This window comes from Cupressus sempervirens, chromosome 3 (assembly GCF_028749045.1).
Source record: "Cupressus sempervirens isolate cs-2001-9-10 chromosome 3, ASM2874904v1, whole genome shotgun sequence".
NCBI classification, from domain to species: domain Eukaryota; kingdom Viridiplantae; phylum Streptophyta; class Pinopsida; order Cupressales; family Cupressaceae; genus Cupressus; species Cupressus sempervirens.
The window spans coordinates 9842624-9856185 of NC_143120.1; the positions used below are offsets into that span (position 1 = coordinate 9842624).

General features: G+C 33.2%; 1 pseudogene; it reads left to right on the plus strand.

The window, feature by feature from the left end:
* The window catches only part of LOC149564466 (uncharacterized), a 44522-nt pseudogene extending 40378 nt beyond the window's left edge, over positions 1-4144 (plus strand).
* The last annotated feature ends 9418 nt before the right edge of the window (positions 4145-13562 follow it).

Genomic DNA, 13562 nt, shown 5'->3' on the forward strand with positions numbered 1-13562 from the left:
ACAAGTACAATAGTAAATGAATCTAGAAGACTTAGAGGTTGATATTCCATCCTCTATCATTAACATCAAGAATTTCAAGGTTTAAGAGACACTAAGGGATACTTAGAAGTTTGTGGGAGCTTCTAGGAAGAGTAATAGAGAGCAGAGACAACCAACCAAGTTCAATGACTATGTGGCATTAGTTAGTTAGTTGGTAAATAGTGAACCTTCTAGCTATCAGGAGGCTGCATGACATGAAGTATGGAAGGATGCTATGGTTGAGGAGTACAACTCAATTATGCAAAATTATGTGTGGGAGGTAGTGCCTAGACTAAGAGATAGAGAAATAGTTGGATCATGTTGGATCTATAAGATAAATCATGGTATAGATGGTAGCATCAAGAAATGCAAGGCAAGGTTCATGGCCAAGGGGTTATCTTAGAAGGAGGGAAGAGACTACAAGAAGACATTTGCTCCAGTGGTCAAGTATACTTCTATAAAATATATGATCTCATTTGTAGCACAAATGGAATGGTATATCCATAAAATGGATATCAAGAACCATTCCTTAATGTTGAATTAAAGGAGGTGTACATAGAGAAATTAGAAGGCTTTGTAGCACATAGCAAAGAGACCCACATGTTCAGATTAAAGAGAGAATTGTACAGACTCAAGCAGGCTCCCAGAGTGTGGTATGAGTGAATTGATACATACTTGTAGGAAATAGGCTTTATGAAGAGTAAAGTGGATGCTAACCTCTACTACTTGGTGGGTGGGGGTGAGGTTCTCATTCTTGTTCTTTATGTGGATGACCTATTTCTTATAGGTGGACTAGGGCTCATAAAAGACTACAAGAGGGACCTTGTAGAAGAGTTTGAGATGAAGGATTTGGGACTCATGCACTATTTTCTAGGCATGGATGTGTGGCAAATAGATGGAGAGATTTTTCTTGGTCAAGGGAAATATTGCATTAAAATCTTGAAGAGATTCGATATGGAGGATTGCAAAGCCATGTCTACACCCATGATCATGAATTGGAGGAAGGTAGATACATCTAAGTAGAAGGATGTAGATCGCACTTTATATAGGTAGTTGATTGGTTCACTTATGTACTTGGTTAATAGTGGGCCAGATATTGCATTTGTAGTAAACTCACTTAGTTAGTTCATGGTTGAACCAAAGATAGTACATTGGACAATGACCAAGAATGTATTGCATTACTTGCATGGTACAATTGAATATGGGATCAGATATGTTTGAGGTGAAGGTATCAGATTGATAGGATATATTGATGTAGTTGGCTAGGAAGTACAACAAACAAAAGGAACACTTTAGGTGTTGTTTTAGTTTGGGATCATGAGTTGTATCTTGGTTCAGTAGGAAGAAAATGTTTGTGGCTCTGAGTTCAACAGAAGTAGAATACATAGTAGCTAGCATTGCGACATGTGAATTTATATGGCTTTGAAATTTGTTAGAAGCCTTTTTTTGTCACAAGATTAAGACTACTGTGATACACTGTGACAATTAGAGTTGTGTCAAGTTGTTTGAGAATCTAGTATTTCATGATAGGTCTAAACATATAGACATCAGATATCACTTCATCAGAGATTGTGTACAATGGGGGGTTGTTCAACTATAGTACATGCCTATATAGGAGCAAGTAGCAGACATTATAAATAAGGCATTGGGGAAGGTTAAATTCATCTTCTACAGAGATAAGCTAGGTGTCATGCAGAACAACTTCCTCACTAAGAGGGAGTGTTAGTTTAGGTATCTTGGACCACTGTTTGTCCATATATGTTTAATTAGAAAAGATTTGATAATTAATTGACCCCTTCTAGAAGCAACTAGTAACCTATTGGTTAGGTTATTTTAATCAAGAAGCAACTAGAAACTTCTTGGTTAGGTTTTCTTTCATCAAAAAGAAACTAGAAACCTCTTGGTTAGGTAGTATAAAAGGGGGTCAAGGGAGGCATTTGGAGAACAAGAAGTTTTAGAAACATTTGTAGTGTTAGCAAATGAGTTTGCAGTGATAGAAAACAATCTTGTAGTTTTAGCAAAGGTGCAGTGATAGCATTGGGGATAGCAGTGGGGAATATCATTAGGAGAAATTAGGAGGTTGTCTAAATTCTTCTAGTGAGGGACAAGGAATTTTGAATCTCTTGATTGTTTGAAGTTAATATATTTTCCATCTGTAGATTTGGTTTTCACTTAGGGGTTTTTCCAAGGATGATTTGTCTAAAAATATTGTGTTCTTTGTGTTGTGAATTTCTTTCTGTATTTTATTAGTGAAGTTGCAGTTGTGTTATTTTTTGATATTAACCATAAATTTTTTTTTGACAATTTAATAATTTGTTATGATAGGAGATTAATTACCAGTGGCTGCAATAGGAATTTTCACACTTGATCTCAGTTCAAACAAATTAAATGGAAGCAATTTTCCTACTCTAGGGAAGCTTTCCAAACTAGTATATCTTAGTCCAAGTTCAAAAAAATTGAATGACACCATTCCATCTACTCTAGGGAATCTTAGAGCCCTGATTGATCTTGAATTGGAGAATAACTCCTTGACTAGTCCAATCCCAACTTCCTTTTCTAAGCTATCTGACCTAGGGTTCCTTAATTTAGCCTAAAACAAATTAAATGGGACTTTCTCATTTTAAATTTTGAATAATTGCACCAAACTTTATGCTTTGGATCTCTCAAGAAATACGTTGACCATAAAATTTGTTGCTTCTATCATTCCCAAATTTTAGCTTAAATACTTAGCCTTACATGACTGTAATTTTAGAGGAAGTTTCCCTACATTCATTTCAACCGAATATTCCATTATTTGTTTAGATTTTCAAACAATTCTCTTAGTGGCTTTATTCCAAATTGGCTTTGGGGATTCACATACATTCAGTACATAGATCTTTCAGATAACTTTTTTGATGGATCAATTATAAAATCAATAGATAAATATACACAAAATCTTTGGTTTCTTTCTTTAGCTGGAAATAGTCTTCATGGTTATATTCTAGCTTCTATTTTTAAACTGAAGAGTCTAGATAATTTAGATTTGTCAAATAATAAGTTCAATGGAGAGATACCCCAATGTATCAAGAATTGTTCTATATTGACTATCTTAAATTTAGAGAAGAATGATTTAAAATGAATGATACCAAATATATGTAAGGGAATGGATTCTCTTGAGACATTGAAACTAGGAGAAAATGCATTTGAAGGGTATATTCCATCATCTTTTAGAAAATGTAGAAATTTACAAATCCTCGATTTGAGAACTAATAATTTGCAAGGTAAGATCTCAAGATGGGTTGAAACCTTGGGCAATCTCCAAATTTTAATTTTAAAAAATAATAGTTTCAATGGTCCAATCCCATTACAATTAACCAAATTACAAAATCTTCATATTTTAGATATGTCCAAAAATAAAATTTCAGGGACCATTCCAAAAGACTTTATCAAGTTTAGCACAATGATAAATCAATCAAAAAATATAAGCATGCTTGAACATGAGGCTTCTAGTTTTCAAACATTGAACTATTATATAGATGAAATAACAATTTACAATAAAGTGCAAATTATGGAGTTTGTGAAAATTTTGAGATTAGTCAAATGTCTTGATCTTTCTAGCAATAATTTATTAGGTAACATTCCCTAGGATATTGTATCACTCAAATGTTTGATTATTCTCAACATTTCAAGTAATCATTTTAGTGGAGAGATTCCTAAGTCTATTGGAAAGATGACACTACTTCAATTGCTTGATCTTCCTCAAAATTATCTATCAAGGGCAATTCTTACTGAGCTACAACCCCTCACATCCTTAAGTTACTTTAATGTCTCCTACACTAACCAATCAAGGATGATACCACAAGGAAGACACATCATGACATTTGATTCTAAATTCTTCAACAACGATCTAGGTCTATGTGGTCTACAAATATATGTGACATGTTCAAGTACTCTTCCTAATTGTTCAAAGGTACACTAGGAAGATGATCAAGGTTCTGATGAAGATTTAAAGGATGATATATGGTGGGATATGGCAACTAGGTTTGCATTTGGCTTTTCAATTGTAATAGGAATGTTGTGTCTTAAAAAAACATGGAGTATCCTGTGCATTAAAATCATGGATGATATTATTCTCTCTCTATTTTAAATATAAAGAGAGTATTTGTTTTCAACAAAATATTGTTAAAATTTGTGACTCGATAGCTTATATACTATAGTATAAGTTTATTTATGATAAAATATTTAGATTATGAAACATATTTCCAATATTAATAATGTTAATATCTCAAATACTCTAAAAAAAGGATATAAAATTTTATAGAATGTTTTTATCATGAATCTTTATAAAAATGCTTTAAAGTAAATAAATCTTAATATAATTTATTTTCTTATTATTATATTCTTTTCTTAAGGCTCTGGAATTATGATATGTTGTGCAAATTGATCATCTACTACATTAAAATATACTAAAATATAACCATGTGTGGCCTATTGAAATACAATACTTGTTGAAAAATAGAGGCAATGCTCTAGTACCACTTGTAGGAGGTGGATGTAGTGGACAAACATAAACAAAAAGATAAACATTCAATTCAGTATGTAAAATAGAAAGATTTATCAAAATGTTCTACAACACTTCTATTGACATTAAGTTTAATTTGTTTATCAATGGCTCAACACTTAGTTAATTGATTACATTGCTACCAAGCTTATTAGTTATTTTGTAGTGTTAACCAAGTGATTCAATTTTTCCTGAGCCAAGTATATAGAATACAATGTCTACCAAGCACCTAAGTCAATTTGCAATGTTTTTTGAGCTTCATAGTGTTTACCGAGCTTCATAAACAAGTTCAGCACAAATCAAGTGTAGCAGAAGCTACCAAGCTATTCAATGCAAGTAAAGAAGATCATAGTGTTAGCCGAGCTTTATAGTGTTAACCAAGTCCCATAGTCTCTACCAAGATCCCAGGGTTAACAAAATGGATTATTATTAACTGAGTCATGAAGTGTCAACCAAGTGATCTAGCAACTATCGAGTTTCTCAGTGTTCACCAAGTCACATAGTTCTGACCGAGTTCAAGCTACTTGGAAGTGATTAGTATGAAGTAAGCTTCAAGCTCAATCAAGTGCCAATAATTTCCAAGCATTGATAGTATTTGTTGAGTTATCAAAACATCACCAAGTTTGTCTTCAGAACCCAAGTTACAATAGTTGGGTTGATTTTGTGAATTATGGTGAATTGGTATTGTAGCCTACTCCAATAAGTTATAGTTTGGATTGGTATATATGTAATAGATTGTATCATATCCAAAATATATGTGAAGAGTATATAATGAGAAGTGTGAATTAAAGAAGGCCACAAGTAGTATAAGGGAAAACAAAGTTTTATCTATCACAGTCAAGTGATCATTGCAATACAAGGAATCTCAACAAGAAAATTAGAGTTGCAGATCAAAGACCAACCACTGGTTCATCTTAATAGGTGCATCAATAAAATCCTTTAATAGGGTATACTTAATAGTCTTTGCTAAATCTCCTAACCAAGTGCATACTTCATTGTATGTTTTTAAATCTTTTAACAAGGTCGACCTCATAGTCCTTATTGCTCCTAATAGGGTAGATCACCAAAAGTGGACAATTATAAGCCTTAACAAGTTAACTTTATATTATAGTACTAAAGCTTGTGGGTATCATCCCCACCCCATTTTTACTTTCTAATTGGAAGGTTTATGGGTTACCATATCTTGTGTGAAAGTGTTATGAATGTTTATTTTCTGTCATTCTTTCATGCATTCAATTAGATCAAAATATTAAATGAAGGATTAATAGGTGAAGTAAGATAAAGTTGTATTAGCTCTTGATTCACCCCTCCCCTCTCAGTAACCTTGCCTACCTTATATTTCCAAAAATTGGTATTTGAAAAATTTGGTTCTCACTTTAGAAGTTTAACAGCTTGAGAAAAGATTAGAGGCAATGGAGGTATATAGGCTAGATAAGGCTATTGAAAATGAAAATTTGGATCTTAAATTGGCCATTGGAAAACTGAAGAAAGTAAAGGAGCAACTCTCTTAGTCATTTAAAAGAAGGAAAGATCTTGCAGTACAAATGAATGACAATCTCTACACTCAAGAAAGAAATGAAGATATATATCCAAAAAGAAATTCAGATGAAGTTGATGAAGCAATCAAAGACCTATTAGAAAAGAATATCAATCTTTAAAAAGTTAGAAAGATAAAAAGAGAAAATGAAATCCTTTCAGTGAGATTATGTGAAGTCATGGAAGAAAAAAAAAAAAAACAAAGAAGATATAGAAGAAAAGAAAAATGAAATCCAACATCTATCCCTTCAGCAGAAGACTTCATTGATTAGCTCACTAATACAAATGGAGGCATTTTGAATCTAAGATCAGAGAATGAAAGATTACAAAATGATCTCAACATTGAAAATAAAACCTATGAAAGAATGATGAAATCTCAGGAAAGCATGAATCGATTGAATGAACAAAGTTAGTACAGACACAAAGGAAAAGCTTGATTCATCTATTATTGTACACAAATATTGGGCACATTAGTCCTAATTTCATTGAGCAAACTAAAGAAATGGTAGAGATGCTCTTTGTGTGATTGTGGACCAGACTATGGAATAGGTTTCATCCTCATGCCAACTCTATTTCATTTTACAATGATTTTGTGTTTCCAATAATGAAAATGATAGTACCTAATATGGAGAGGGTCCCAAGAGAAGTATGAAAATTTCTTAGGCCTACTTTGTGTAATGATGAATTAAAATTGAGTCATAATTGGGGGGGATATTTTCTTGTTTGGGAATACTACCATCATGAGAGCATATGGATGTGTCCACCCTCACCACATTCTAACTAGGTTTGTACCTGAAAGGTTGGGAATTTTAGAATTTTTTTGGCAACTCATTCCAATGGATAGAGAGCACATCATGAATCAATTAAATGAACAAAGTTAGTATAGACACAAAGAAAAAGTTGGAATAGAATACACAGAAGAAGGTGAATCATCTCAACAAAGAGCTCAAAAGAATAAAAGGCCTACTTGCAATCATTGTGGTAAGATAGGTCACACATCAAAAAAATGTTGTAGTAATGGTAAAGAAAAATTCAATGGAAAGTGTTATAGTTGCAATAAGCATGGTCATAGAGAAAGAGAATGCAAAGAGAAACCTAAATTTGAAGGTCAATGTCACAATTACAATAAACAAGGACACAAATCTTCAGAGTGAAAAAGTAAGCAATGGAACCCAGCAAAACAAATTATGAAAGCAATATTTGGATGGGATTATAATACATGGTGTAGATGTCACTACTATGGTGAATTTGGGTACATTGGAGCAAATTGTGTGAAACATCACATGAGGAAAAGAGATAATACTAAGAGGTGTTTTATTGTATAGAACTTGGACATCTTGATAGGAACTATATGAACACAAGTAAAATTGAAGATGATAAGAAAGTCAAAGCTGAAATATCATAAAGTAAATGAGGTAGCAATGGCTACCAAAATCTCTAGAGAATGCTAACCAAGATCATGAAGTGAATGACACCCAAGTCAATGAGTTGGGTGCTTCATTCGTTTCAACTTAATTCCTTATGGAGACCACTGGAATTATGATTCAAAAGAAGTAATCTAACATTAGTTCTAGCCAGCAAGAAGAAAGATTGACATCAACATTCAAGATATGCAAGGATCACTGAGTATGATAGAAAATAGGAGACCTTACCAAGCAAGGTTGGGTTGCAAGACCTTAGTGAGCAAGGTCTAGTTACATATTATTGTAGACACACAATTGATAGTTCCTACCTAGTGATGGTGACTCTACTGGGGTGTATATGTATCCCAAGCATTAAAGAATAATTTGAATGGAGGACAAGCTATCACTAAGTGAGTATGAAGTATGAAGAAATAATGGTGATCAAACAGAGGAAATTTGTTAAAAGGAAGAAATCAAAGGCATTGTTTCACTGTGAATTTCTAGAGCTATTAGTGCAGAGTGATTTTAGAGCCCCTGAGCAATTTGAGTATTTATTGTTGAAGAATTCTTGAGTTTTTAAAAACCCTACCAAGCATGGTATCTTCAAGTAGAAAAGCGAAGAAAGGTTTCCAAAATGTTAGTTTATGGAGTCGATTGCAAGGAACCTAATTTCAAGTTGAGTCCAACGATTATAGAGGCACTTGACCTAGTTGGTGCATAGTCTCAAACTCTACTTAATGTATTACTCATGTATAAAATTTATTCCTTTTACCACTATTCTATTTAGGAACTCAGAACCCTAGAGATGAATGAAAAATTCAAGGAATTATGTGTGGACAAAGCATTAAAACTTGAACATCAACATTTGGGAACCAAGGGATTGACGCATATCTCACATATGACAAGAGACTTTTAGGTCAAGTGGATCAGATATATTCTAAGCCATGTACACAATGGGAAGTTATGGTTGGAACAACCCTTTCAAATAATGAAGAAAATGATTCACAGAATCACCGGATGTCCAATGCTTAATAAAACTAAAACAACCAAAACCCTAGGTTGGGTCAAATTGGAAAAGTGGACCCTTTTCGAGTCAGGTGGAAGAGGTATGAAGATTAATGGTGTAATAGAAATGAAGCTGAAGTTTGGCATTAATTTAATTGCATACAATATTTACAACTCTAGTTGATTAAATAATGTGTCATGTGAAGCTGTCAATCTTACATACAAGGTTGTGAAGAATAACCTATCCTTCGACCTTGCCGAGTTACTATTGAACCAATTGAACACAAAAATGGAGAGCAGTAGAGGATCAAAGAATAATCCATGTAAGTTTGGATCTCTTTTGACATGTTTATTCTTCTTTTTTTAGAAATTTTTCCCTTCCAAAGGTACAATAGTATGGAGGAAAGATGTTCCTATTTTATATCAGATCAATGAGTATATAGCAAAGATGGGTGAAATTTTTGATAGCATCATGGATAACTATTTGGAATCATTCAAAGAGAAGATGCATAATAGATTTAGTATTCCTAAGAAACTTGTAGATGATTACAAGGATGATATATGTTTCATGATGGACTATGACAAAGTATACATTTAGGTAGTCAGACCTAAAGTGGCATGGGTTAAGCCTCTAGAGTATGAGGTTAGCATTGGCAACACTAAGGATATAATTGAGCCTCTATTGAATGAGCCTATGGATCCTAAAGCCACCTATTTTGGAACTTAGGATGAGGAAAAAGCTAGAATTGAGCTTGAGATCAAGCTACCTCAAGTAGTAAGAAAATGAAGGAAAAGAGTAGAGAAGATACTGAAAAGCACAAAGCAAGCAAGTTCTACTCTAATGCTTACTAAGGGAAAAGGTGATGATATAAAAGAGGATGATGAAGAGGATGAAGAAGAAGAATCCAAATCTAAGGACGAAGAAACTCTAATGAAGAAAGGTAAGGTTATTATAACCAGACCTACCAAGTCATCCCTTGTTGTATTCATTAGAAGGGAGACCAATTCAAGGAAGAAATTGAGGTTGTGTGAAGAAGAAGTCAAGTAAATAATCTTCAAGAGATCTACACCTACACTTCAAGAAAGATGGAAGAAGATAGAAGGAGTTGGCATGGAAAATTTAAAATTTCTCAAGTATGAGATAAGGAATGAGGAAGAGAAAAGGTAGATTGAGGACACTATTATGACCAAGCTAGGTAAATGGAAGTACTCACCTGATGAGATTGCACATAAAATTCCTAATGAGCTTATGCAAGCAATGAAGCCTAGATGGTAAAATACAAAGAAGACTGCCAAGGACATCTATGAGTAGGCCTTGAAGCAATTCATGCCAAATCTTAGTAAGAAGGATGTAAAAGAATCTTTGAAACAAAATGAGAAGAATTTCACTCTCAAGTTAAACAATTGTGTGATACTACTTAAGGACATTGAATATGTGGTGAAGGTAGCTACAACAACATGGAATAATATATATTAGTTGCATCAACCTAGGGACTTTCTTGTTCATGTTGATGATAAGGATGAGGAAGATGAGGAAGAAAATGTAGAAATAAAGGATGATGAGCTAGATGATATCAATCTGGATGATGAGGAGGAAGAATTGGAAGCTATTGGAGGAAGCCTTCTAGATATTCAAAGCATTAAGGAAACTGATGCAAAGAAAATTGTAGTAGTAGTCATGGCCTTATTTCCTCACTCTTTGAGCATAGCCTTAGTGCAACTTGGCTCAGAGATAGGTTCTACCGAGTTGGTTGTGGATATCATTGCTATACCAAGCACCCAACAAAACTCTAAATTTTTTCAACTGAATGTCACATTGACTGAAGTGCTCAGCACTTCATCTGTCGAGTAGCAAGGTCTTCCATCATCAATCTTGACTAAGAAATAACCAAGTATTTCTATTGTTAGTGTCATTTCAACATTTGTTGCTAGTTCATAATTTTCCACAATTTTTTCTATTCCAAGTATATCCATAGCTAGTACAATGATAGTTGAGAACTAGTCCCAACTGAGTACTAAAGTCCTAGACAAGGAAAAGTAAATTATTTCCACCATTCTGAAGGAAAAGGACAAAGAAGAAGAAGCTATTGATCTAGATGAGGATATAGTTATTCCAAATAGGGATATCTCTACCCTCACTCCTAATCAAATGGACATCATGGGTGACCTACTAAAGAAGAGAGCTAAGCAGCAAAATCTTAGAGAAGAGAAGAAGAAAGAAAATCAAGTTTTTGAAGACATAAAGAGCATATCTATTGATGCTTTGATTATTGAGGTTGATGGTACTCAACCTATTCTTGATCAGTTAGTAGAAATTAACCACAAATTCAATGAAGACTTGAATGGACAGGAGAAGCTACTTCAAAGAGTTGAAAGAAATTTTAAAAACAATGTGTTGGAACTAGTTGCACAAAGAATTGCAATAGATCAAGTAGAGTTAGCTTCTACTCTTGGTTCACTAGAAATCTCTGTTAACAATGTTGTTTCACTATTTGTCAAGTTAAGTGAAACTTCTATCTTTACAAAATTAATCAAGGAAAAATTGTCCAAGATAGACGAAGACATGAAGGCAAGTGTACACCAGCTATCACTTGACCCAAGTCATAGTTCTACACATTATTCAAAGATCATATACCTAATAAATCTATAGGTAGATTATTGAAGGAAGAATCTAGGATCAGAGCCACACTTGCAAAAATCCAAGGCATGCTTCTTACAAACATGGATGCATCAAAAAAACACATTGCACATCCAAAGTTAGTCATCCATGATAACAACTTCTCCATAGTTGATCACATGATGGAATTATCAATAGGAGTTTAGATCACATTGCATGCAAGAAAGGTACTATAGGAGAATTGGGACAATATAATGGTACTTATTCTGAAGGTACATTCTAAATTCTTGTCACATTTTGGTATTAACATATAGATATTATACACCTTTGGCATTTATGTTAAAAAGAGGGAATAGTAATATGTAAAGAGGGAAAAGGTAATATAAAGGAGAAGAAGTATGTACTATACTCCATGTGTATGTATACTATATAGGAGAGATATATGTATGGGGGAGTAGTGTAGTATCATGAAGATACTTGTATGGATAAGCCAAAAATACCTTTAAAAAAGAAAATTTGAAAAATTAGAAAAAGAAAGTATGTTACTGAGCCATAGTAGACGGAAGTCAAAACTAAGTTGAAGACACAGAATAATGGAAAAGGAAGTTTTGATTGATCAAATTTTTGTTTTGATAAGTTTTTTTGTCACTAATGCCAAATGGCGAGAATGTTGACATTAAGGTCAATTTGTCTATCAGTGACTCAACACTTAGTTAATTTCTACCAAGCTCTACAATTGCAGTGTTAACCAAGTGATTAAGTTATTCCTAATCCAAGTAGTCAGAATATAGTGTTTGACAAGCTACACAATGTTTACCAAGATTCATAAACAAGTTCAGTACAAACCAGTATAGTAGAGGCTATCGAGCTATTCAAAGAAACTAAAGAAGATCATAGTATTAATCGAGCTCTGTAGTGTTAACCAAGTACAAAAATATCTACCAAGCTCCTAGGGTTAACAAAGTGGATTTAGTGTTGACCGAGTCATGCAGTGTCAATCAAGTAATCTAGCAGCTATTGATTTTCTCAGTGTTCACAAAGTCACACAGTGTTGACCAAGTTTAAGCTACTTGGAAGCAATTAGTATGAACTGAGCTTAAAGTTCAATCGAGAACCAAAGATTTCCAAGCATTGACAATGTTTTTAAAGTATCAAAACATCACCGAGTTTTTCTTAAGAACCTGAGTTATAGCAGTTGGGCCAACTTTGTGAATTATGATGAAATTTGTATTGTAGTTGATTTCAGTAAGTTATAGTTTGGATTGATATATATGTAATAGATTGTATCATATCCAAAATATATGTGAAGAGTATATAATGATCAGGAGTGCAAATTAAATAAGGCCACAAATAGTATAAGGGACAACAAAATTTTATCTATCATAGTTAGGTGATCATTGCAATACAAGGAATCTCAACTAGTAAATTAGAGTTGTAGATCAGAGATCATCCACTAGTTCATCCTAACATGTGTATCAGTCAAATCCTTTAACAGGTTAGACTTAACAATTTTTGCTAAATCTTCTAACCAAGTGCATACTTCATTGTATGTTTGTAAATACTTTAACAAGGTGGACCTCATAGTCCTTATTGCTCGTAATAGGGAAAATCACCAGAAGTGGTCAATTATAAGCCTTAACATGTTAACTTTATATTGAAGTACTAAAGCTTGTGGGTATCATCCCCACCCTAGTTTTACTTTCTAATTGGAATGTTTATGGGTTACCATATCTTGTGTCAAAGTATTATGAATATTTATTTTCTTTCATTTTTTCATGCATTCAATTAGATCAGAATATTATATGAAGGATTAATTGGTGAAGTAAGATAAAGTTTTATTGGTTTATGATTCACCCCTCTCAGTAACTTTGCCTACCTTATATTTACAACAAATTCATGGATAACTAAATTTTTTTACAAGTCCTTAGAATGCCACAACATTCTATCCACTCATGATCCACAATGATCAGATAAACATCTGATACTCAAATCCTTAAATAATGCCTCTATATAGAGAGGTCTAAAAAATCTCTAGAATATCAAACACATGTATTGCCTCTATATATAGAGGTCTAAGAACTCTCTAGAATATCAAACACATGTATTACATGACATATAATTTTACTATATAGCAATAATTAATATAGGCAACTAGTGATAGTTGAAGATTGATTGTGAAATGACGAATTAGTGGAGAAATTAATACCTACCAACAATATTATCATCTAAAAACTCTTCTATTTTATTTTAACAAGGTTTGAATTTGTGGAAGGTTTCAAAATGAGTACATCAAAAAGGTGTGGCAAAGAATGGCATACTTTCAAGCAAGGACAATACATTAAAAAAACTTGTGGGAATTTATTCCATCTAAAAATAATTTAATGCAATATTTTTTTAGCTTGAAGGAAATCAAACAGTGTGCAAATATTATTGTTTGAAGTCT